Source organism: Mus musculus, chromosome 13 (genome assembly GCF_000001635.26).
Source record: "Mus musculus strain C57BL/6J chromosome 13, GRCm38.p6 C57BL/6J".
Taxonomy (NCBI): domain Eukaryota; kingdom Metazoa; phylum Chordata; class Mammalia; order Rodentia; family Muridae; genus Mus; species Mus musculus.
In genome coordinates this window covers 30152589-30180021 of record NC_000079.6, presented here as the reverse complement: position 1 = coordinate 30180021, position 27433 = coordinate 30152589, and the positions used below count along the sequence as shown (strand labels likewise).

At 43.7% G+C, this 27433-nt stretch overlaps 1 protein-coding gene and 1 long non-coding RNA gene across 3 annotated transcripts in view; both read right to left on the bottom strand.

Moving 5' to 3' along the window:
- The window catches only part of Mboat1 (membrane bound O-acyltransferase domain containing 1), a 110244-nt gene that overhangs the window by 66673 nt on the left and 16138 nt on the right, over positions 1-27433 (bottom strand). The window lies entirely within an intron of this gene.
- Positions 2136-13816, bottom strand: Gm40869. The gene is made up of 2 exons (XR_873200.1): positions 12961-13816; positions 2136-2594 (listed from the first exon to the last, which is right to left on the bottom strand). It is a non-coding gene; the product is annotated as a predicted gene, 40869 (long non-coding RNA).

Below are 27433 nucleotides of genomic sequence, written 5' to 3'. Positions count from 1 at the left end.
TTATATCCTTCTTAACCTCTATCATCATCATGATATGTGATTTTAAATCAGAGTCTTGCTTTTCTGGTATGTTGAAGTATTCAGGGACTGATGTGGTGGGAGAACTGGGATCTGATGATGCCAAGTAGTCTAGGTTTCTATGGCTTATGTTTTTGCCCTTGCCTCTCAACATCTGGTTATCCCTGGTGTTAGCTGGTCTTGCTGTCTCTAACTGTGGCTTGTCCCACCTGCAAGCCTGTGTGTCAGTCCTGAAAGACCAGTTCTTTCCCAGTGTTCCCGGTGCAGAAACTGGAAGGATCCTGTCCCAGGCTGCTCCTTGGTTCCTGTGTCCTGAGGGCTCCAGGCAGATCCCTCTGAGCAGCAGTGGTGGTCTTACCTGTGTTCACAGGCCTGTCAGCACTCCTGGGAGGCCAGCTCTCTCCAGGCATTATTTGGGTATGGAGCACTGGGCCACAGGATCAGCTCTAGGAACAGATGGAAACTGGAAGGATCCAGTCCCACACTCGCATTTTTGCACCCTTGACTTTGGTTTGAACACAGGAAAGTGTCTGCCTTCCAGTCCTCTCTAACCCTGATTTCCTCTGCCCATAGTTCTTTGCTCAGAGTAAGGGCAACAGTGCCCCAAGAAAAAGCAAAAGGAATCTTTTAAAAAAAATTTAATTAAAAATTTAAAAATTCCTCCCAAAAAAAGATCGAAAATGACTTGATATTTGGACCAGAGGTGGCTCATCAGGTAAATGCACCACCAAGCCTGATGATCTGAATTTAATTCCCAGGCCTCACGTGGTGGGTAGTGAGAACCACTTCCAGCAAGTTGTCTTCTGACCTCTGAACCCATGCAAAACACACACACACACACACACACACACACACACACACACACACACACATACAATGTAATTAAAAACTTTTGTTTCCTCCCAAAACAAAAATTTTTAAAAATAATATTCATAGATTCTGGGGCCTCACACTGAACCACAATGGAGGAAGGGCATCCTTTCTCTTATAAAACTTCCTTGAGTGATTCTACCAGGCAGACAGAGCTGAGATCTTGCTTAGACTTATCATACTGCTAAGTGGCAGATAAGAGGAGATATAAGCATATGTAAGCTACAGTGGTTTAAAGGCATTACAAAAATTTATCAAACTTTCCATTGATTTGGTTCAAACCCCTCAAGTGGTCCCTAGATGTCCACACTCTCTAGAGAAGGAAATGGAGTCTCCAAACAGCTAACTCTGTTTTTACCACCTGGCCAGTGGGGACTACGACATCAAATGAGCCTTCTTTGACCTGGCATTCCTATGTACTGGCTCAAATCCTGAGTGCCTTTATTAACACTCCCTTGCTCCTCCACATCCTCTGCTGTACACATCAGAAGAACCTTACAAGGAAGACTTTGAGCATTGTGGACCTAAGGTTTTACAGAAAGTTTAAAAAACAAGCTGGGATCTTCCTGTCTCAGACCCTCCACAGCACTGGGGTAGCAGGCCTGGGAAGCCATGCCTGGCTTTTCACATGGAAGCTGAGATTTGAACCTAGTTTCTCCTGCTTGCTTAGCAAGTATTCTTATCTTTATAGGCATCTCCCCAGCCCAGGGTTTTGTTTTTAAACACTGTTATAGCTGACGATATCTTCAAGTATTCTAAACTTCATATGAAAGAAGTATTGCTAGGTTGCACGGAACAAAATCGTAGTGTGATTTAAAATTTTACAAATGAATGAATAGTGAGGGGCTGTGGAGTTGGTTCCGTTGATAGAGTGCCCACCATGAAAGCATAGGGACTGAATATGGATGCCAAGCAGATGTGCCTGACATCACAGAAGACACCTGATGTCAACCTTTGGCCTCTCTATATAGACACAGATACATACACACACAGAGGTACATATACATAAACATGTACATATACACACATATCCCATTCACAGCACACACACACACATACACACACAAAGACACATAAAACCAACTGGTCTATATGGGGTGCATAAGGCGATTCAGACAAGTTAAACTACTGCCCTGGCTTCCAAGACTGAATGAAACATACTGCAGGGATGCATACTTTCCCTTCTTCCAAGCATCAAATTAAAAGATAAAGTCCCATTTAAATGAAGTCCACCATAAGAAGCCATATGAATTTTCACAGATTTCATTTTATTACTAAAATGAATAAATCCTCACTTTAAATAAAATGACAGAATCTATTTTCAATAGAAGATGTAAAAAATTAAATGAAGGGACGCTCTCATCATCCACCTTCCTTCCTTGTAGATCAGAGAACATTCCTTGTTTCCTTTATTTAATCTCAATAGAAAAATGTGGTTTCTAATCACGGGCATTGGCTTCTCCTTTGGCTTCATACAGTCGTGGTGTAATGACAACCCTGGGATGTGGTTTTCCTCTCTGCTATGAAGGCGGGCATCTTTCTCGGTATGTTGATTAGTTCTGTCAACTTGATTGCATTAGTAAATGCCTGGGGCATTAGCCAAGCACTCTTCTGGATATGCCTGTGAGGGTGTTTCCAAGAAGACTGGCTGAGAGGGAAAGACCGATCCTGAATGTATGGCACCATGCCACACACTGGGATCCAGACTGAATAAAGAGAGAAAGAGGGGTCAGCTGAGCACTGGATTCCCGGCTCTGCTCCCTGATACACCATGATGTGAACAATCGGTGTTCTGCCACCATAGCCAAAGCTGGTTCCACAGCCATGGCTTCCCTTCTAGGCTGAACTGTCTCCTGCACTGTGAGCCTGAGCAAACTTCTCTTCCTCAAGTAATTCCTCTACAGTAGGGCAGCAGCGAGAAGAGCAACTTAACACATCAAATTCACTCATCTCTAGTTAACCTGTATGTTTTAAAGCTGCAGAGTACATCATAGCATGGGGTGGTCGAAGGTGAATGAACACTCCTCCTTCAGCCTTAGATTTTTACAGATGGTTCCTTTCCTGGGAAGTTATATCAGTCAGCTTTGGGTTGCTGTGACAAATACTTGGGGTAAACCAAGTATTTTTGGTTTGTGTGACAAAATACTTTGGGGGTAAACCAAGCCACAGAGGTTTTTGTGGTTCACAGCTATAGAGGTTTCCATCCAGGGCCACTTGGTCCCATAGCAGTGGTCCTGTTGCTGGGCAGAACACCTTGGTGGGAAAGGCATGAGGAAAGAGCTTAGTTCACCAAATGAATGCAGGGAAGCAAAGTAGGAGAGAGGAAGGGCCAAGGTCTCCATTCGCCCTTCAATGCTATCCCTGCCCCTACCCTTTAACTAGTCCCCTGTCTTGCAGAAGATTCTACCCAACAGTGTCAATGGCTGACAACCAATCCCTCAACACCACGGCTTTTGCAGGATGTTTAAGATCCAAACCATAACGAGGAAGATGCATTCTACTTCCTGTCCACCCTGAGGAGTCGCTTGGAATAAAGTTAAAGGGAAGCACTGAGCATGCCCAGTCCGGGCCCCAAGTGGTTTCTTCATTGAGAACCAGCCTGTCTACACGGAGCATTCCCAGACCTGTGCTCCCTGCACATTATCCCACACAGGAGTCTTGCTGCTCTGCAGCATCAATATGTAAGGACAAGAAGTCACTTCCATTCAAGAGTAAAGACAAATGGCAAGGCCTGATGGTGCAGAGGCCTGCCTGAGCTACACAGTGAATACAAAGCACTTGGAAAAATATCGTTTGCAAATAAAAAGTGAAGAAAGGGGTAGGGCTGGGATTAACCCTCAATACTCCACCAGTAATAGTCATTAATAAATAATACATCGCCAGTAAACCCTTTGTGATCCAAGAGTTCCATCATTATTAAAGTAATATTTCAATCACTGGTAATAGTTGCTTGGGTCTTATTTCCAAATTGGTCCTAAGTCAAGGAGAAAAAGCATGCATATTGTGTATCAAGTGTCCAGGATGCTATGCTCATGACAGCATTCACACGACCATTCTACAATTGCTCATTTGCTTACAGCTTTTGTTGTTATAAGCTGCACCATACAGAACACTTTCCTATATAACAATTACTCGCTGATGTAATTATATGGCTGTCAGTTAAAGTCCTAGCTCCACCCAATGATAGAGTTATTCAAAATTCTAAGTCCCATTACTTCTGTTTTCCAAACATGAAGCCAGTTTCAACTGCTACTAGTAAGACTGGTTCTTCCCCTGCCACAGCCCCTCCTGCGGCTGGCATTGGATGGAGGACTCTGCCCTGTAGTTTTCAATCAGGTGGGGAGAAACTGAGGGGCACTACTTCCGATTTTCTGATTAGTAATTGAGCCCATTTCCCTGCCTGGCTGGCCTTTAGGCAGGGGTTCCGTGGTCACTAGACTATCTAACATCCTCAAGCATTCACTGAAGAGAGGGAGCAACACCCAGATGAGCTGAACACAGTTCCTCAGTCTGCAGAAACTAGGAGGCAATAAACAGTGGCACAAGTGCCAACTTGTCCCCTGCTATAACCTCAGCTGAATCACGCAGCCTGTGTCTCTATCAAGGAAATACAGGGTTGGCAAGAGGGTTCAACAGGTAAAGACACTTGCTGCCAAACCTAATGGCCTGAGTTCAATCCCCGGGACCCACACATACAAACCCACATACACAGATAAGCAAATAAATGTACGCACATAAAATACATACACAAAAGTTAGACTACTGTAGTTGCTCTCCCAGAATTAATCCATGTCAGGTGATGCACATAGCACCCACCCCAGCACTGAGTGTGCAGCACACGCTAGATGTTGCGGCTAGCCTCTTTTTTGCACCTTTGAACTGTTTTTCTGACACGGAACGGGAGAGACACTCGGAGGCACTACTTAGAGGCTATCATGTTTCTAAATAACCCTTAGTAGAGGTCAACCCTTCATGCATAGGATGAAGAAAACTACCCCAAGTCACAATGACCTAACAAATTATAAACTCCTACACAGTTTAGTAGCCAGCATGCCCTACGTGTAAAAAGGCAACCGGATTGCCTGCCAGTTTTCCCAAATGACATTCGGATTCATCACTGTGTTTTAAAGAGACAACATTCACAACTCGATGCCCAATCTCCTCTCTACTTTTAAATTCTTCAGTATTTATATTCACATTTGAAATGCAAAATTTAATTTTAAAAATGAGTCCAACCAGCATCAATAATGTGATAAGGTAGTGCCCTATAAAAAAATTCTCTCTCTCTCTCTCTCTCTCTCTCTCTGAGTGCTCATGCGCGCACGTGCACACACGCACACACACACACACAGAGGATGTTTAGCTGTTTCCTGTAACTAACAAGGCAGTCAGTATAACTATCACCAGTGTTTTCCCACTGGGTAAATTGAAGGTTAAATAAGGTAAAGAAAAAAACAAAACAAAACAAAAAAGACAAGTTCCCAAATGGCTTCTTTGTCCCATAACCTATGTTGTCTCCTAAACAAACAAATGAGACTAACTATGGGCAATCTTTTTCCTGGTGACCTTAAGATAAATGTTATTATTCCAAAGTAAGTTTCTCTACAGTCATACCCATCAATAATAATTATTATCATAACTATAATTGTTATTATTGTTCCTGTTGAGATCTTACCATGCGTGAGACCTTTGGGGACAAAGGTAAAAGCAGAGGGAGGGCTGCTGTCTTATGCAATACCCGGGGGCAAAACCAATTATCTCAGAATATGTTGTGAAATTCTCAAAAGTCCCAAAACAAAATTAATTTTAATTTGTCTTAATTTGAAAATAAAATACATTGCCATTTAGTTTTGATAAAACAAAGCTCTCGTGGGGCCAGGTGGAATACAGCACAAATGTCACATCTCCAAAAGTGGAAGGACCCGAGGGCTCAGTGGCCACTGTGGAATGGAGGAGGTGGCTGTGAGAAGAGGGATACTGTGTATTCCCTAGGACCTAGGCTATTCTGAGCTCTCATTACACCATCACTTTCTCCAAAATATTTGTGTAAAATAGAAAGGAAGTCAACATAGACCAAGAGGCAAAGCCAACTGCCTGTCCCTAAGAATCACCCTTTCTTCAGGTGCAAAGACACAATTACCAGCTACAGATTAAGTCGATTTTCAATAGTGGGCAAGCTTTTCTTTAGGGTGCATTAATTTTTTAGGGTACCAACCTTATCAGCTCTGTACAGAAAAATAAAATTATCCGTAGTTTTGTTTGTTTTATTGTAACCGGCTATAGGTAGCCCATGCTGGACTAGAACTTCAGATCTTTCTGCTTCAGCCTACCAAATGCCAGGACTACGGGCATGGGCCACCACACTCAGTGTGGATTCCCATTTTTAAAATCAGACTTCATTGTTGGTTCCCACCCTTCATTCACAAACTACAGAGCACACAGGCCACAGAGCACACAGGTGCTCTGGCCAAGGCCTAAATTCTCCTACTTGACCAAAGCCAGTGAGCAGATTGGCTCTTAGCATCACTTGCCACACCTCTGCCCTTCTTCTTGACACAAGAGCCAGGTCCTCCTGCCCCGCTTCTCTTGCCTTTCTGGTCACTGTTATCTCCTCTCCTTTGAGGATGCTGCCTCCCACGGCCTATACCAGGCTTTTCTTCTACCATGTTATAAAAGCAGGGTCACCAACCACTTCTACAGCACCAAAACCCAGTTGTTACTGTTGGGTTCTCTGCTCCACCCAGATGTCTCTCCTGAATTCCCAGCATAGACCCTCCTGTCCTTCTTCCATTTCAATCCACCTATAACAGCTCACAATTTTCCTTTTGTTTATTCAACTCCACTACTTATCCAAGGCAGTGCTTCCCAACCTTCGTCCCGTTGCAACCCTTGACTACAGTGCTCATGTTGTGGTGACACCTTGACCATAGAATTATTTTTGTTCCTACTTCATAACTGTAATTTTGCCACTCTTATGAATTGCAATGGAAATATTTTTGGAGATAGACATTTGCCAAAGGGGTTATTACCCACAGGCTGAGAACCACCGTTCTGAGGAAGACCAGATCACTGCCTCGCTCTGTCTTATACACACCTAAATAGGCTCAATCTGTCCACACTGTATTCTGTGCCTCTTCCGCCCATCAGGCCCATCTTAAATCCACTGACTTCCCCCTATACCTACCATCCTCCTGACAAACCTTTATATCACAACGGCATTACAATAATTCCAGAAACTGCCTAACTGACCTCCAATCCTGGTTTTGTCCATTTCTCCTCCTTAGCCCTGATCTCAGTTTAGAGTCACCTCCTGCTAGAAGCTTTCTCTCTAAAAAAAAAGTAATTCTACTTCCAGAGATGTGACACCCCCTTCTGATCTCTACAGGCACGGCACACCAAGACACACACACACACACACACACACACACACACACACACACACACACTGGACCAACATACACACAAGCAAAAATCCATACACATCAAATAAAAATAAATACATAAAGTCAAATTTTTGCCCTCTCAAGTCTGTAGTTACCAAAGGCTTTATAAGCCTAAATTTTTGCAAAGAAAATGCCAACAAGAACTACAATGATAGGGCTGGAGAGATAGCTCAGAGGTTAAGAGCACTAACTGCTCTTCCAAAGGTCCTAAGTTCAATTCCCAGCAACCACGTGGGCACGTAACCATCTATAATGAGATCTGGTGCCCTCTTCTGCCCTGCAGGCAGAAGAACACTGTATACATACATACATACATACATACATACATACATACATACATACATAAAATGTTAAAGGGGGGTGATCCGATATAGGACTAATATCTAATATATACAAAGAACTCAAGAAGTTACTCCAGAGAATCAAATAACCCTACTAAAAATGGGGCACAGAGCTAAACAAAGAATTCTCAACTGAGGAATATCGAATGTTTGAGAAGCACCTAAAGAAATGTTCAACATGCTTAGTCATCAGGGAAATGCAAATCAAAACAACCCTAAGATTCCACCTCACACTTGTCAGAATGGCTAAAATAAAAAACTCAGGTGACAGCAGATTCTGGCAAGGATGTGGAGAAAGAGGAACACTCCTCCATTGCTGGTGGGATTGCAAGCTGGTACAACCACTCTGGAAATCAGTCTGGAAGTTCCTCAGAAAATTAGACATAGTATTACCTAAGGACCCAACTATACCACTCCTGGGCATATACCCAAAAGATTCTCCAACATATAACAAAGACACATGTTCCACTATGTTCATAGCAACCTTATGTGTAACAGCCAGAAGCTGGAAACAACCCAGATGTCCTTCAAAAGAGGAATGAATACAGAAAATGTGGTACATTTGCACAATGTTAAAAACAATAACTTCATGAAATTCACAGGCAAATGGATAAACTAGAAAATATGATCCTGAATGAGGTAACCCAATGACAAAAGAACACACATGATATACACTTACTGATAAGTGGATATTAGCCCAAAAGCTCAGAATACCCAAGATACAATTCACAGACCACATGAAGCTCAAGAAAAAGGAAAACCAAAGTGTGGGTGCTTTGGTCTTTCTTAGAAGGGGGAACAAAATACTCATGGGAGCAAGTATGGAGACAAAGTGTGGATCAGAGACTGAAGGAAAGGCCATCCAGAGACTGACCCACCTGGGGATTCATACAGTCACCAAATGCAGACACTATTGTGGATGCCAAGAAGTGCATGCTGACAGGAGCCTGATATAGCTGTCTCCTGAGAGGCTCTGCCAGTGCCTGACAAATACAGAGACAGATGCTTGCAGCCAACCATTGGACTGAGTGTGGGGTCCCTAATGAAGGAGTTAGAGAAAGGACCCAAGGAGCTGAAGAGGTTTGCAACCCCACAGGAAGAACAACAATATCAACCAACCAGACTCCCCAGAGCTTCCAGGGACTAAATCACCAACCAAGGAGGGACCCATGGCTCCAGTTGCATGTGTAGCAGAGAATGGCCTTGTCGGGCATTAATGGGAGGAGGGGCCCTTGGTCCTGCGAAGGCTTGATGCCCTAATGTAGAGGAATGTGAGGGTGGGGAAGCAGGAGTGCAGGGGGGCACCCTATATAAGCAGCGAGAAGGGGGGATGGGATAAGGAATTTCTAGGGAGAGGGGGAAAATGGGGAAGGGGGATAACTTTTGAAATGTAAATAAAGAAAATATCCAATAAAAAATGTTAATGGTTAAAAAAAAGGAGTGAGATGGAGAGATGGCTCAGCGGTTAAGAGCACTGACTGCTCTTCCAGTGGTCCTGAATTCAAGTTCCAGAAACCACGTGGTGGCTCACAACGATCTGTAATGGGACTCGATGCTTTCTTCTGGAGTGTCTGACGACACCTACAGTGTATTCATATACATAAAATAGATTAATATTTTTTAAAAAGAACCACAATGAAAATTCATGTAAATGTGAAAATATAAAATTCCGTGCATATATAATATTAACCTTATGTATCTTGAGTATATTTATCAATTAATAGTACAATTAATAATGTAGTTCATACTAAATAAAACTATAAACACAGTAAATTATGTTTCAATATAATAGGCGACACCAAAACACAGTGGGGGTTAAATACAAGAGAGTAGAGGCATGTGGTTGCCTAAATGTCATAGGAAAACATGTGTCCTCACTCAGTATGGCAGCTGGCATTTCCGGACCCCTGCTTCCATAAAGGAGAAAAAAAAGAGTTCCAACAGTAAAGCTAGGATTTGAATCTCAAACTTCCACAAGATACTCATAGGTTAAACAGGTTTTAAAAGACACCACAATCTAATGAGAATCTTTCTTCAGAAATGATGAATTATTCATGCTGGAAAAAAATACCAGAAACTGAGTCAAAACGCACTTGGCTGCTTGCAAACCGGAACACACAAAGGAGAGTTTGAAAGTGTTTGTCTGACGAAGAGGGAGACCGGAGATCAGACCACTTTTCAAACTCTGAGAACTGAATGTAAGATCGAGTCATGCAGGTAAATATTTAGGAACATGGAGTTTAAAGAATGGAGGGTGGAAAGATGTAAATGTTTGGGAAGGAAAATATGTAAAAAGCGGAGTAGCAAAAAGGATATGGAAGCCGTCCATCTTCTCAAGATAGTTGTAAAGCTCAGATGAGAACCTAACATTGACAGAGCAATGAAAACAATAAAAACTCTCCACATTGCGGGAACACACTCCAGGTAAAACAGGAGGGGCTCTGCGGAACGACCATCACCTCCAAACCAAATTGTTGCCTCCTGGAAAGAGGACAGGGGCTCATAAGACTTGGAAAGCTAAAGAGGTTCAGAAAACCCATGAACATTACAGGATCTACAACACCCCATCCCAAGGCTACAACATTCATGGATCATTGCTGGAGAGAGGAAACTTTTTGTTACAGCTACCTGAGAAGCAGGGGTCTGGGAAGGGAGCTCCAGGGATGTGACTTTGGTTAGCCATAGGAGTGGGCTTCTCAGTGATGCAGCTACCTTTGAGTCATCCAAGCTCCTGTAAGTAACTTTTCACCCATGATCCTGTGAGCAACTACCCACCCATGTTCCTGTGAGTAACTGCCCACCCATGTTCCTGTGAGTAACTGCCCACCCATGATCCTATGAGTAATTCCAACAACTCCACTGGTTCACCATTCTTAGGTGCTTTGTTGTGTCACAGCTGCCCTATCTGAGGTGAACAGATGTTAGTTTGTATCTTCTTGTCAAGCAGTTTGTTACTCTTTGAATCTACATGCAATCACCAAGGAGAAGCTAAAAAATCCAGGTGAAAAAAGTCAGAGTATTCAGATGATCAACAGGTATCAATGGCTCCCATGACTAGTGGCTCCAAGAATAAAACCCTCCTTCTTCTTGACTCGGCCTTCAGTAAGCCATGTGCTCAGCCAGCAAAGGCATACGTTCTGCTTCAGTGAACAGGAAGACTATCTGGCTTTTGTTTGCTTTAAAGCTGAAAAGCAAGGGAAAACCTAGCTCAACGCTCATACCACCTTGTTCACTCTTCACAATGCCCAAAGACTCAATCATGCCATGGGGAAGCATACAGACCAGTACAGACTGGTACAAACCAGTACAGACTGGTACAGAGCAGTACAGACCGATACAGACTGGTACAGACTGGTACAGAGCAGTACAGACCAGAGAACAAGAGCAGCTCCTCAAACAATTCCGAGGGCCATGTTTACACGCTACATGACAGAAGCCAATAACACAAGCCAGGCACTTTTTTTACAGCCTGTAGCTTAGAATGAAAAATGAAGCTAATAACTGTTGGGTCTTCTGAAGAATTTATGTGCTTTAAATAAAAGGATTTGAAGGAACTTAAAAATAGCAGTAACCTAAACCAATTCCAGTGGTACATTATGGATTCACTAGGGTTTGAAGAGAATGTCTGTGATGCCAGGGACCCCCATGCCCACCTTCTAGGTAGTAGTGATGCATGGTTTACTTCGAGAGTGAAAAACTGAGGTTTATAATATACTTGCTATCATGGCTGGAATACAATGTGCCTCCCAAAGGTTCATTTACTAGACACATGAACCCTAGTGGATTGACATCAGGATTGACATCATTGGACCCTTGGAGAGTGGGACCTAGCAGAAGGTAGTTAAATCACTGGGAGAAGCATCTTCAGAAAGGGTTAATATAGTTCTCCTAAGACCCAAGGTAGTCCTTACAAAGTAGGTTATCAAGCGAGGCCACCCAAGCGCACTCCACTGATTCCCTTTTCCCTCTTCATGCAACGTTGTGATACAAAGGCAGCTGCCTTACGAGAAGCCAACAGATATGGCTACCTGGTTATGAACTTTTACCCTCCAAAACTGTGAGCCAAATAAATAGAAGCAGTAGGTTAAGGGCGCCTGCTGCCAAAATGGCAACCTGAGTTTAATCCCCAGAGTCCATAATAGAAAAAGAAAAATAGTCAGCTGAGTTCAACATGCCCCCCCCCACACACACACAAACACACACACACACACACACACACACACACACACAAACACAATCACACAAACACACACACACTGACAGAGACACAAACACACACACACAAACACAATCACACAAAAACACACACAAACACACATACACAGACAGACACACAAATACACACACACACACACACAAACACACACACACAAACACAATCACACAAACACACAAACACACACATACACACACACAAACACACACACAAACACAATCACACAAACACACACATACACAAATAAGCAAATATGAAAAAAATAATTATGAAAAACATTCAAGAAATCAAATCACCTTTAGCACATACATTGCTTTCTAAGCACAGGACGGGAACTTAGGTTCTCAAAACAAATCTTGTTTTATTTTTCCTTGAAGAGAAACTGAAGGGGCAATACAGTCTGTTGAAAACAGCATTGCAGTGTGTCATGTAGCCCTAGGGCATTTTCATGGTTGTCTGCAGAGAGCTGGCTACTGAGAACCTTGCTTGGTTTTGTCTCTGTTTTAACATAAACAAAGTGCTGTGGCTTTGAGCCCAGAACCTGGAGCCTACCTGATCTGCTACTCGCCCACTATGTATTACCTCCAACTATAAAATGGACACGCGACCTACCACATTCAGAGGAAATAAGGCTTTAAGCATATTAAGATTCATAAAATCATAATACTCATATCAGTGCCCTCAAGGAGTCTCTGTTAATTGAAGAGCAGATGTTTTGTTTCAAAACTAGGTAACTGTTTTAAGCCGAGCCTTTTTAATTTATTTTTATTTTATTACATTTCGAATTGTGTGTGTGCAGAAGTCGGAGGATAACAGAGAGAGTCAGTTCTCTTTTTCCAACAGGCAGGCACTGGGGATCAAAGTCAAGGCTGTCAAGTTTGGTGGCAAGCACCTTTACCTGCTCAGCCGTCTCCCCAGCCCTGATAGCTTTCCTTTAAACAGGTCTATTATATGATTCCGTGGAGAAAATGACCAAAAGTACTCATTTCTTTTTAAATTCTATTTCAAAGACTATGGAAAGGTGTAGACTCATAATTACAATTATAATTATGAGCAGAACCCAACCACTTACCAGGTACTTCACACAGAGGAGACTGCCCACGTTCCTTAACAGTCTAACTCGCCCATCAAGAACGACTAGTTATTCTCATAACTCAGAACACAGTAACAAGAACCTTGCTGGGGAGGAGCTTCGGCAGTGAAAACCGGGCTGGTGCTAATCATTTTCTGCCAACAATCTGGTCTTTGATCTTCAGGAAGTTTCATCTGTTCCTGTTTCTTAAGCAGCAAACAAAAGGCCTCTGATCTATCTGGAGATGCTGTGATAACAAATATGACTATTTTTAAAACTCACCAAGAAATGCAGCTATACACAGCAAGTGCAGTGGGTATCCTGATGCCTCCTAGAATCTGACAGGTTTGTTAGGAGTCATCTCCTAAGAGGCCAGCTTTGTCTAATTTTTTTTCTTCTTTTCTCATTTCCGTTACTTTCCCCAAATCTCAACCTGTGACTCCACCCCTTAGAGCTTCACCTCCCTCCTCGCTTTACCTCTAGGACAGCTCCACCAAGTCCTGATGGCAGAACTGAGCGTCACTTGAGAGACTCACATGCTTCAGCTGTCCAAAAGGTTCTCGAAGTAAACTAACACTAAGGCTACTCTCACCAAGCATAATGGTGCACACCTATAATCCTTCACTTCAGAGTCTGAGACAGGAGGAGGACGTGTATAAGGCCAGTCCTCTACACGTTGAGCTTAGGAGCTGCAATGGCAGATGCTATCTCACACCTCCAGACTCTTCTATTCTAAGCCCACGTGAAACTTCCTGTCTCCTCTGGCTAGTTCTTCTCTTTCTGTTTCACATTTGAGCTGGATCATTCCACACCATAAACAGAAGCTGTTACCTGCTGCTACTAGCGAGCTTCCAGGAATGCAAGTTCTAGGGGAAGGAGGGGGGGGGGGGTTGGGCGGGGGGGGGGAGGGGGGGGAGATGCCTGCATACAAGGAAATAGGACATGAAAGTGCCTGTAATTTTGTTTGGGATGTGCCCTGCCCCTTCCCAAGGACGCCACTTCCTTCTGAGCAGAAGCTAAACTTCTTAGAGCTACCAAGTAAGATGAAACTCATCATCACAATCCTTATCAAACAGCTAGTGGCCCGCCAGTGTGGAGAATCACGGGACGTAAATACGTTTAAATTAAGAGTTGCTACTGAGGTATGGCTTAGCAGTTAAGGACACTTGCTGCTCTAGGAAGAAGCCCAGTTCTGCTCCCACCACCAGTATTAGGCAGCTCTCAATTGCCTATTACTCTGACCTGGTGCCATCTTCTGGTCTCCACAGACAACTGCACACACATGGTATACATAGATTATACTCATGTATATACACATAAATTAATTTTTTTTTAAAAGTTACTACTATCTTAAACATGATAGTCCTTCCAAGCACACCTGGTGTTACAGTGGGGATATTGGTTCCCTGGTCCTGTAACAGCCACTAACTAGGTCTGTGACAGGAGCAAGAAGGATTGCTGTCAATCTCTGGTATAAATTTCATTAGAGAACCTTTATGGAGATGCTATGGGCACAGGTGTAATAATGCTGTCTTAGGTAAACTGTACTGTCATCCAAAGGAGGTAAAGAACGAGTGCTTGCCTCTCCTCGTCTTACCCTGCAGTGTTAAAACGCTCTGAATAGCAAAATCTGGATCTCATGTGAATGATCCATCAGGTTCCTGTTGGCCTAGAAACTTCCTATAAAAGTGCTTAGTAATTTTGCTAAGATAACATGACTTATCTTAAGAGAGTGGGTTCCTGGCCACTCTGACGACAAATGATGAGCTGCCTCCCTGCACATAAAGTTGCCATTGGTGAGACAATCAGGAAACTATCAGGTATGCTATGTGCACACTCCATAGGGGCGGAACAATCTCAACTCATCAAACATCTTCTCGACAGCCATGATCACGCCAGCAGTATCTCGCGCATGGGAATTCCCAGCAGAAAGATAAATGAAATAGAAATGTCCATACCGGCTCTGGAAGAGAGGAAAGTACCCAACCTTTGCCTGCTTTTGATGATGGCTATCATTTACCTATGCCAATTTTATTGTGCCTGTGACATCCAGTCTGGGATATCAAGCATCTCCACCAACAGATTGCATGATGGTTAATTTTGATTGTCAGCTGGCTTGCATTAATAATCATATAGGGTATTAATGAGACACATGGTGGGGAGTCTGTGAGAGCTTTTCCAGAGAGGGCTAACTGAAGAGGGAAGATCCTCCCTGAGTGTAAACGGCATTCTTCCATGGGCCAGGGTCCCAGACTAAATAAAAGGGGTCCTTGGGACAAGTATGATGAGTACCAGCTTGCCCATCTCTACTTCCTGATCCATCACAATGACGGGAGTCTCAGAACTCAACTCCCACCAACACGAACTCCACCGTGAACACATGCACACACACAGAGAGAGAGAGAGAGACAGACAGACAGACAGACAGACAGACAGACACATACACACACACAGAGAGATACAGACACACAGAGAGAGAGAGAGACAGAGACACAGACACAGACACAGAGAGAGAGATCAGAGACAGAGAAAGAGATAGAGACACACAGAAACAGACTTTCACACACACACACACACACACACACACACACACACACACACACACACACACTCACTTACTATACCCTGTTAAATTGTAGCCCAAAGGGGGGGGGGGGAATTCTTCTTTCCTCCTTTCCTTAAGCTACCTCTGTAAGGTACTTTTATCACAGCATCAGAAAAGTACCTAATACAGGTTATATCTTCATGGACTAATACAGACTGTTGCTTTCATGGGCTCTTTACAGGAACCCCAAGACACCTTTATCTCCTTCCACTTTCCCTAACCACCCCTTTCTCCAACCACCCTCACTTACTCTGACCTCACTACACCATACATTCTCCAGTGCCACTTCCCTTGTCTTCCAGCCCACAGCTTGCCAAGTCTCGATACCCCGCCCCCTCTTCTTAAGAGTATACCCAGTGAGCTACCCTCTGGTAGCTGATGCCAGTGAGTCCCCCAGCTCAGGCTGCCTCAAATCCTATTTTCTGAGTCTTCAAAAAAAAAACAAAAAACAAAAAACAAAAAACAAAAAACAGCTGCTCCAATAATCTGCTAACTAAGCTCAAGACCCGTCAACACTTAGAAAGCTGCCAGTGTAAATCTACCTTGCCTGGCCCTTGGAGTCACTGGAACTGCTGTACTTTGAAATAGAATTCTGACCTCTAAATGTGACCCCAACTCTTCCTTCTGCCACTTAAAAACCAATTACTTGTGACTTCTTTTCAAATTCAAATAGATAATTTATCCACGCGTAAATGAATTTGATTAAAATTTTCATTTAGTAACTGGCCTCTCTTAAGGAAACTTGCAAACTGCTTTAAATTGGAGGTATACAAAAGCTTAATTAGAATTTGAAAATTGGGAACAAAAGAAAATGAACTAACCAGACAGAGGTTGGATGTAACCCAAACTGACTTTAATGAGACATATAATTAAAGTAGACATGCCATTGACTAGAAATACTCTCACTGAACCTGGGGTTCATCAACTCAGTTAGGGTGGGGGGCCAGCAAACTCCGGGGATCAGCCTGTCTCTGCCCTGCTCAAGTGTTTAAATGCTTGGCCCACAGACATTGGCACTATTAGGAGGTATCGCTTTGTTGGGGTAGATGTGACCTTGTTAGAGGAAGTGTGTCACTATGGAGCATGTTTTGAGGTGTCGTATGCTCAAGCTATGGCCAGTGTGGCACTCAGTCTTCTGCTGCTGCCTGCAGATGAAGAACTCTCAGCTCCTTCTCCAGCACCATGTCTGCCTGCATACCACGTTTCCCGCCATGATGATAATGGACTGATCTTCTGAAACTGTAAGCCAGCTCAATTGAACATTTTCCTTTTCAAGAGTTGCCATGGTGTCTCTTCACAGCACTAGAAACCCTAAGGCAGGATGTCAACCCAGGTCTTCAACTTGAACAGCTAGCACTTTATAGCCTGAGCCATCTCCACAGCCTCTGGTTTCTTCTTCTTAAATCCTAAACTGAAGGAACAGGAGACACAGATCTAGTGAATTCAGTCAGGATCCCACCTAGCCCCGCTCTGGGTTCAGCACGTGCTGTACATGTTACAAATGGCAGGAGCTTGGGTACCACCTTCTAGAAGGAGGAATTCCCGCACACTATGGACTGCTAATAGGACACACCCTCAGTGCCCATCACATAAGGAAGGTGCAACCCGTGCGATGTCTAGAGTTCATGTCTACATGGAGATAGATGCAATGAGAAAGGAAAAACCGCTTAAAATGGAGACTCTGTGCAGTAATTTGAATGAGAATGGTGCACATACACTCAGAGCAGTTGGTGGAACTGTTTGGTAAGGATTGGGAGGTGTAGCCTTGAAGAAGGTGTGTCACTGGGGCTAGACTTGGAGATTTCAAAAGCCAGCATGTCTCCTAGTTCTCTCTCTCTCCCTCTCTCTCCCTCTCTCTCCCTCTCTCTCTCTCTTCCTCCCTCCCTCCCTCCCCCTCTCTCTTTCTCTCTCTCTCCCCACTCTGTGTATCTACTTGTAGAGTGTGACATAAGCTCTCTGCTACTGCTCTAGCATCATGCCTACCTGACTGCTACCATGCTCCCTGCCATGATGGTCATGGACTAACCCTCTGGACCTATAGGCTCCTAATAAAGCCTTCTTCTAATAAATTACCTTGGTCATGGTGTCTTATTGGAGCAACGGAAAAGTACCTAAGACTCTGTGTTTCCAACCGCAAGCACTAAGGAAAGTTGTATACAGTTAAGGTCTAATGCCTCAAATGACTGATGACTACCCTACGTCTGCAGTGAATTTAAGGAGCACACACCAACACACATCATTTTTACAGGCAGAATGGTATCACAAGACAACCTATGCTAGAAAGTTAGAAGTACTTAGGTTAGGTCATTGTTCACCTACATAGAAGGCCAGTGAGTCAAGACACATTGCTCAAATTCCTTAGCTATAAATCAGAAGTATAAATCATTGTGTGGTGACACACATTTAATCCCAGCAGAGGCAGGCAAATCCCTGTGAGTTTGTGACTAGCCTGTTCTAGACAGCAAATTTTAGGACTGACAACAATACAGAAAGAACTTGTCCTAAAAAAAAAAAAATGAAGCTGAGGAGGGTGATGATGACGATGACGACGACGATGATGATGATGATTACATGGAAGTATAAATATCTCAGAGTTGTATAAATAATTCATTGGAAAGTTCCAGACAACTGTCTTGGTGTTTTTGTGCTAGTATAACAACTCACTTTGAGCTAGGTAATTTGTAAACAACAAAAACAGTTCTAGAGGCTGGAAAGTCCCAGGTCAAGTTGCCAATAGACTTTTTGTCTTCTAGACAGTGCCTCCTATACTTGGCAGAAGTTCCTTCCACTTCTTTTCACAGAGACACGAATTTCCTTCAAGGGAACAGCCCTCTCTTAATACTACTGCATTGGTCATGTGGTCTCATTATCATTCTGGAGAAGACTCAAGCGTTCCACCAGCAAAATCAAGCAGGCTGTCAATCTCTCCATCTGGGTCCAGACATTATCAGAGCTGTTCCACTCCTAGAACACTAGAAAGTGACCTTCTACCATTCTCCCTGTCCTCAGTCACCTTGCCTGAGGAAGAGGAAAGACTGCTATGAGAACACTCTTCCCTCCTCTGGGGAGACCAATGTACCAAGGACTCACCCTTTGACCCTCTCTCCTGCTTCCAGCCACAGGCTGCTATCACCTTCCTATTGCACGCATGCACACACACACACACACACACACACACACACACACACACACGCACGCACGCACGCGCGCACGCACACGCACACGCACACACATCAAGTTCCCCAAAGCATTCCAGTAGCATTACCTGCAATTGAGACAGATCAGCTCACCCCAGGATGTAGAATCACCTACCTAATCTCTGGGTCCACACTGACTCTTCCATGTAACCTTTCCTGGAATGTGAAGGGCTGGAGAGATGGTGCAGTGGTTAAAAGAACTGGCTGCACTTCTAGAAGACCCAGGTTCAACTCCCAGCAACCACATGGCAGCTCACAACATCTATAACTCCAGTTCCAAGAGATCCAATGCCTTCTTCTGTGGAGATACCCAAGTGTGTTGAGCCAGTATGGTGGCACACACCTTCAATCACAGCACCCAGGAGGCAGAAGAAGGTTATCTCTATTGAATTGGAGGCTAGCCTGGTCTACCAAGCAAGTTCTAGGCCAGCCAGGGCTACAAGAGATGATCTCAAAAAAACAAAACAAACAAAACAAAACAAAACAAAACAAAACAAAACAAAACAAAAACAGCAGTTCCCAACACCACTCACATAGGTGGGAGGTAGCTCTTCTGACCCTCACAGGCACCTGTAGGCAGGCACATAGCACACATACATACATTCGGGCTAGTACATAAAAAATAAAAATAAGTAAATAAAAACTTCCTTAACACATTTATTTTATTCTTTAAGATCCAAAGACTTTCACCATTTTTTTCATACCACCACCGAACCTACCTGTCATCATCTTTCAAAAGATGAAGGCTAACATTTAAGGACTGACTGCATGCCTAAAGCCTCACCAGTTCTGATATGTTTCCAGTTGCTTCTGACTAGAAGCCTCAGATCACTATGTGATTAGGGAGAAGGGAACAGACTCAATTCACTGCTGGTGCAAACTCGCTTGCAGGCTCCAGGCACCGACAAGGAGACTCTAGCTTCCTCTACTCATTGTTCTCCACATTACCACAACTGATGCACCAGGCAAGCCCGATGCCTGGGAGCTCGGCCTCCACCCTCCAGTCCGAGCACTTGAAGATCCACACAGCTCATTCCTCCTACAGCCAAAGACGATGGCTTGAGAAACAAGAGAGAAAAGCCGAGCATGAACCAGGCAGAACGGGAGGTCAGTGGCTTAAAGCGAATGACCCAGGACCCTGGCTGGCTGCGAAGCTCTGAATCAGGAGAGTCCACAGAAAGCCAGCCAGAAATTCCATCACTTACAGGCAGAGCCCGTGAGAAACCCTTCAAGACATGGTACATGTTGGAGTCACAGTATAAAGAGGTGGAAACTGTGTCTTGCCGTGGGATTTAGGAGAAAATATATACTTCCAGAATGAAATTAAACTAACCAGAAGTTCAGGAGGAAATCCGCACCACAGAACCTGGGGTCAGTCACAATGACTGGTTCTAGTTCATTTAACAGCTCCACTCTCTGCCTTCCAAAGAGCACAGGAAGGCGTTGGCATGGTGACCTGCTCAGCCTTGGGCACAAGCTAGAGCTTGTAAACACAGCTATAAACTACTCACAAGTTGGTCAGAAATGCTTATGACAAATTTAAACATCTTTAGGATAAAAATAGCTTTGCCTATTTATTCCTCTAAACCACCTTTGACTCCCACAACTCGTTCATTCAGATATTAACAAAATCTTCCGAAGAACCCCAGAGAGAATTCCCAAACTGCTTGGGATGCTTAAACACCAGTCAACAACTCCAATTGCAGGAACCTAATTTGGATGTTTAGCCTTCTCTTTTCTTTTCTTTGTTTTTTATTATTTTTATTCATTCATTCATTCATTCATTCAATTGAGACAGAGTCTCACTGGCTGACCTGGAACTCAAGGTGTAGATCAGGCTAGCCTCAAGGTAATATTGATCGTCCTTCCTCTGCCCCCGAATTGCTGAGTTTTCAAAGGTGTGTGCAGTCCCCTACCCTACCCTAGGCCTAGCCGTCTTAATGCGGTTACATTTTACTGATTCTGAAGAGAAGAACAGACTAGAAAGAATTCAAAATTGGAAAGAATATGACATGTCAAAAAAAACAAAAAAGCTCGCTTGGTGTCCCTGAGCAATGTATCAAATTATAATGTGCCTGGGTCTTATCAACAACGAAGTAAGGAAAGGAATCAGATTATAGGTGTGGTAGCTTTTTAACTTTCTAATCAAAAACAAATAAAACATGTCAAAGGCATCTAAATGGCCCATCCACAGCACATTAAATGAGGTGCAGTCACCAAGGCAAGAGTGATGGGGTCCCAAAGCATGCACATACTTCTTCCCATACCCTTTCTGAGAGATTCAAATTCTAGTTTTATAAACTGAAAACAATTTGCTGAGCTGGAGAGGTGACTTAGTGATTAAGACTGCTCGTGGCTCTTACAGAGGAACTGTATTCACCTCCCAGTACCTGTATCAGGCAGCTCACAACCACCGGTAAGTCCAGGTCTAGGGAACCAAATGCCCTCTTGTGACCTCCAAAGACAACCCACATGCACACACACACACACACACACACACACACACACACACACACACACAAAGACACATAACACATACATGTAATCCTAAACTTTTAGAAAATATTTTTGAAAATTACAATAACAACGAACAACAAAGTCAATCTCTGCTTTCAACAGTGAAGGGGGGGTAGGTCATAATATGGAGCACTAGGTCACTGGAGTCATTTATGAAAGAAATGTTAAAAGGATAATGCCCATGGGTTTTCTATCTACAATGGAAACTGGAGCAGCAAGAACCAAGTATGGTGGCACATGTCTGTAATCCCAGCACTTGGGGCATGAAGGCAGGGAGGAAAGGAATGAAAGCCAGCCTCAGCTACACAGCAAGTTTATAGTCAGCCTGGGCTACATGAAAGACTGTTGAACAGGAAAGAAAGGAGAAATGGAAGAAATGGAAAGGGAGAGGAGGAAGGAGCGGGCATGCCGTAGGTAAGCCAGGGAAGTGTGTGAACGAACCCACGGGATCTAGAGGAGAACTCAAGGGTGTACACAAACTAAACCGTAAGCTAAGGACCACAAAGAGAACCAAACACAGACCTACAACTCAGAGACCACTCAGCCTTGAGAACAGTAAGCTGTCTGATTACTGTAGCAGACAGGAAATTTCCAAGGGAGTAAAAATGTAGACCAAACCCCCACAGGGGTAAAAGCTCAAATAACCCCTTTGTCCAAAGCTCAGGCTTTGTCTGAGACCTGGAAAATCCTGGTCCTCTTACTGCCTCTCAGTGCACCCCAGGAAGCTTCTAAGATCATCAGAAAGATGGGAAGCTGACAGCAGTGTGAGTAGGCCTGGGGTGACCATGGTGATGAGAAGCATCAATGACTGGACATCACAGCGTGGAAACATTCAGTCCCTGAGAGACACACGCCCCTTCTGGCTTTGGACCCCTCCCTCTATCTGACTATTTCCATCTATTTGGCTCTCTCTTAATGAAAAAAAATAATAATAAACACATCAGTGCTCTTCTGTTAAGTACCCGGAAGTGACTCTAACTCACCACCAACCCCACTCCCCTCCCAGTGAGTTCAGTCCACCAAACTCCAAACCCATCCTTCTTCATTTCAACGTCACTTTGTCTCTTACAGCTTCTCAGGTTTTATGGTTTCTTCACATCTGTCTTCCAATACAGCCAACTCCTTTCTCTCTTTAAAAAACATTAAGCAAAGCTCTCTTGCCCTTCCTGTCATCTTCACCTCCCTTCTTTGAAGCTATCAAACTTACCTGTGATCAGTCCACGATAGGTATGGTCACTTCCTCACACCGCAGCCCCTCCTGAACTCAGCAATTAGCTATGCTCACAAAACTTCATTCTTCACTAACCCCAGCTTTCTTCTTAGGAAATTTTAACATTCCCCCTCCTCCTGTGGGCCTGCAACACTCATTCCCTTGCTAAATGGCCTCTGGGATGCCTTCTCTCTTGGGGAATCCTCCATTGCACTGGCAGTGCCTGCTCAAAGATCAGACACCTGTTCAAGGTTGAATGCTTCCCTGTTCCCTCAGCCACATCTCAGTGAACTAGTGTCCTTCCAAACCATAACCACCTACAGAGGGACACGACTTGACTTGCACAGAGCAAAACACTGTGTGTGACCCACCTGCCCAGCTACTGTATCACATGCAAGGGACAATGGTGGAGAACAAGTCCCCTGGTCATTGCACAAACCTGACCTGCCAGTGACCACGTCTCGGAGGATATGATGTGTTCCCACGATTACCCAAATATTCTCAAGTCATCCCTGCTTTGAAGCATAAACATCAATGAATAAGTAAGAAAGGAAAATTAGGGGCTGGAGAGGTGGTTCAGCAGTTAAGAGCACTAGCTGCTCTTCCAAAGGTCCTGAGTTCAAATTCCAGCAATCACATGGTGGCTCACAACCATCCATAATGAGATATGATGCCCTCTTCTGGGATGTCTGAAGACAACTACAGTGTACTTACATATAATAAATAAGTAAATAAATAAATAAATAGTTTTTTTTTTAAAGAATGGGGGGGGGGTCAAAATTCAGACTGCACTGCTGGCCAGCCATGGAAACAATACAAGTCACATAGCCAATGGGGCTTTTGGGGGGAATGTTATTTCTTACCACATAAAGATGCACTGTGGCTTCAAAGACATAATATGGTAATAAAGGAAGTCTCAATTTGAAAGTCTTACTCACAGCTCTGTTAGCAATATAACCAGAAGCTGAAGGCAGTGTGGGCAATAGACCCCTGTGTAATGCAACGAATAAGGATACCTCAGGCCAGACTTCTTCAGGAAGTAAACATTTCCAGGCCATGGCATGGTAGCCCATCCCTGAAATCCCAGAAACGGGCAGGCTGAGACACAAAAGCTTTGGGATCAAGGTCAGCCCAAGTCATATAAGCATTCCAGGCTGCTGGAGACTAACCCATGAGACCCTTGCTAAAAAAGACAAAAATCAGTTCATCTTTTTTCTCTATAAGAAACAGAAATTACATCTCTTTATGTACGCAGGTGGCTGAAAGAAAAGTAAACCTGGTGGTTCTTTAGCTCGACGCCTGTTTCAGAAGACAAGGGAAGGAGTTTGCACAGGCAGAGCCCCTTGGGTGGTAAGAACCCATCAGGCTCATCACCTCAGCATCTCAGAGATTTTTTAAAAAACTCACAGGCTTTATCTTACAAGAGCCACGCCTTTGAAAGGCTTTGTCACTTCCTGGATACATCAAACTTCCTTGAATTCTGATCATAACTCCATTCTCCAACTTCACTACAATCAAACCTTCTTCCTTGCAATCTGTCATTCATATATCTCTCCTTGTGCCTTCTCCTGATTCCCACCCCACCTCCTTTTTCCCTGCCTTAAAGGACCTTATATCCCTTTATCCTGTCATGAATCCTACCTTGAGTTTCTCTTCTAGAAACTACCCAAATACCTCTCACACTGCCTCCCTGTCCCTGCATCCCAGACATTGACTAAGGAAGCTCCAAGGACAGGCTTGGTAAATCTAAGATGGTATGATGGAGTTGTCCATCTTAGACCACTGAGAAGAAAGCACCTAGGGTTGTAGGTGTAGCTCAGTGGTAGAGCATTTACCCAGCATGCACAGAGCCCTGGGTTCTGACCCCAGAAGCACCAAAACAACCCTAAGACAATTCTTGAGAGATAACTCTTTGCCTCTGTGTTTTAACAAGGAAGACTTTTTATCTGAGTTTCAAAACCGAGGAGCAGATAATATGTGTTAACCAAACATTTACTAACTAAAGCTTTCCCAAGAGCTGGCCATACCGTCTGAATCATATGCTCACATTACAGAGATGAGGCCCCAAAAGTGTAACTGGCTTGCACTAATAAATATCTGCTGTAAGCCTAGAAGGAACTCTCCATAAACCAATTCTTGCTATAACTGCCATCACTGAGCAAGGTGAGGTCACAAACAGATCTCAACAGAAAACACAAAAATCTGTCACCCAACCAGGCTCTGAAGTTTTGTGTGTTTTCATTCCTTCAACTTGCCACTCCAAACCCCTTGCATTAGAAAAATAGAGTCCCAGTGTACATCAGCCTCTGCCAGAAGCTGAGCCTCCTCCCAGAGCTTGAGAGATGGCTCAGCAGGGAAGAGCATACCGCCCTTTAGAGAGGACCTGAGTCTGCTTTCTGTGTGCTTATCAGCAGCTCATAGTTACCCATAACTCCAGCTCAAAGAATCTGATGTCTTTGGTCTCCACAGGCACCTGCACTCACATGGGACTCTCAGAAGGTCCTAGGAGACCAAAGAAAGTGGCAATCAAAAGCAGCACTCAAATCCAGGATCACACAAGTAGCATTTATTAAAGCCTTACAGACAGGTGGGTCCCTGAACCCCAGAGCAGGAGTTAGGGGCTCAGATGCAAGTCTATACAGGAGGGAGCTCAAGCCAATTAGAATGTTGTAACCTCTCAACCTCTCACATTGCTAGTCTCTCAAACACTAGCAACATGTCAGTGTCGGTTAAGAGACAGCCAGAGTGTCAGTGGCTGTACTGAAACTCTTGGCTGTCTTAGCAACTTTGTCCTACAAGGATTGGAACACTTGCCAAAATCACCTGACTGGCCTAATGGTGCTTAAGAGGGCTTTAATTATCTCAAGGCAGATACCTACATTCCTTACAAGTATATTACAGCCTCCTGTTGTTTGAACAACATGCACTTAAAAGTTCCTATAATGAGGAGAGTGAATGGAGAGGAGATGGCGGCAACTTTCTATGATCATTACCAAGGTCAAAATCTAAGGAGAACTTGTGAGCTGTGCCAAACGCATGACGGGTTGTGTGGGCGGGCCTCTGTGGTTGAGGGTTAGAGAAAGAGAAGTTAAGAATTGTTCATTCTCAAAGATTACCCAACCAGGAACCTGAAGATTTAAGACAAGCTAAAGTTCTTTCATCATCACAGAAATGACTTAAGATGTAGGCAAAGATTTTAATAAAGCCAACTGTAAGATGAAAGTAAAACCAAGCACAATTACATACTGATGCAATTGTAGATTGATGTTCCAGTCTTTTAACTGGAAAATCCTGTGGAGGCTGGGAACATAGCTCAGTTGAAGAGCACTGCCCAGTGTAGGCCCCGAGTTCTATCCCCAGCACAAGGAAAATTGCAAAAGGGAGAAGGGGAAGAGAAACAGAGGTGGATGGAATGAGAAAGGGAATAAAGAAGGAAGAAGGGGAGGGAGGGAGGAAGGGGAGAGAAAAGAGAGACGAGAAAGAGAAGGCCCACAAAAGTACTGGTCCTAATTCAATTTCTACCAATATAGTATATATGAAGTTGATTGGCAGAATAAAACTAAGAATTCTAGGTTATAGTTTTATAGTTAAAAGGCATCAGCATGGGCTTTATGCAAGTCTCGGAAGAGCAAGAAATGTGCCCACGCTCACCCTATCAACATCTCCCACTAGTTGACTGTACTTACTACAGCCAAAGAACTGTTTTGACTCATAGTTACAACTAGGTGAAAGTTAACAGGGATCATTGTTCTTGATTAGACTCCTGCATTGGATCCAAATAGAACAGGCTGAAAATAAAGTCACCCCTTCAAGGTCTCTATCACTGTGCTCCTCCATCAGTGTCAAGATGCATCATAATGAAATTCTCTCTGCCATTATCCTTACACACGAGCACACACGCTCACACGTGTGCACACACACACACATACACACCTGATGCCAATTAATTAGCTATTTCCCTAGTATTTTATCTTCTACGGTTTCCATCTTAAATGTGTGAAAGACCTAGTCCACAGCCTATAGCATTATGGGAAGATGGTTTTGTCTCAAGAGGCAGAGCCTAGTGAAGGGAAGTTAAATCATTGGAGGTACACCCTTGAAGTGGATATGGAGTCCTAGGACATTTCCTGTCTCTCTGCTTCCTGGCCACCATAAGTGGTCTCCTCTGTCATATGCCCAGTGAGGTTACTATTACACCATACCTGCAAAGCAATAAGACCAGGGAACTTGAATCCTCTGAAGTCAAGATCCAGTCTCAGATAATTTGACAAAGCAACAGCAAACAGACAAACATCCTCTCATAGGCCCTGCCTCACAGGAGAAGGGGCTAAAATGACCACTCATGGTTCTGGTTTTGTTTCTGCATGGTTCGAGAGCTGGGCCCAACAACCCAAGATGCTTTTCCCAGATCATAGGAATCCTTATTCAATTGTATGGAATGAGAGGCTGACTCACTCTACAATTGAAAATAAAACCAAAAATAAGTAGATACTTAGGGAGGTAGAGGGAAGACTGGTAGATTATTAAATTACAAACATAAGAGATTATAGATACATGATAGATGACAGAAAGGTAGATTGGTAGATAGCAGGTAGGCAAGTAGGTAGGTAGATAATAGGTAAGTAGATAGATGGTAGATGATGGAAAAGGAGAGAGTAAGAGAGAGAGGGGAAGGATGGAGGGAATGAGGGAGGGAGAGAGAGAGGGAGAGGGAGGGAGTTTTAAGGAAACAAAGCACCAAAGGACTTTAAAAGAACAAACAGGAGAAAAAGCCTATTGTTCTCCTTACATTGTTATAACTGAGCCTTTGGCACTAGTAACTAAGATCCACGCTTCATTCAGTCAGATTCCTGACTTTTCCCGATGTTTCTTCTCTGCTTCAGGATTCCAGAATGCTACATTACATTTCCTTGTCATTTTGGCCTCCTCTGCTGCAACACTACC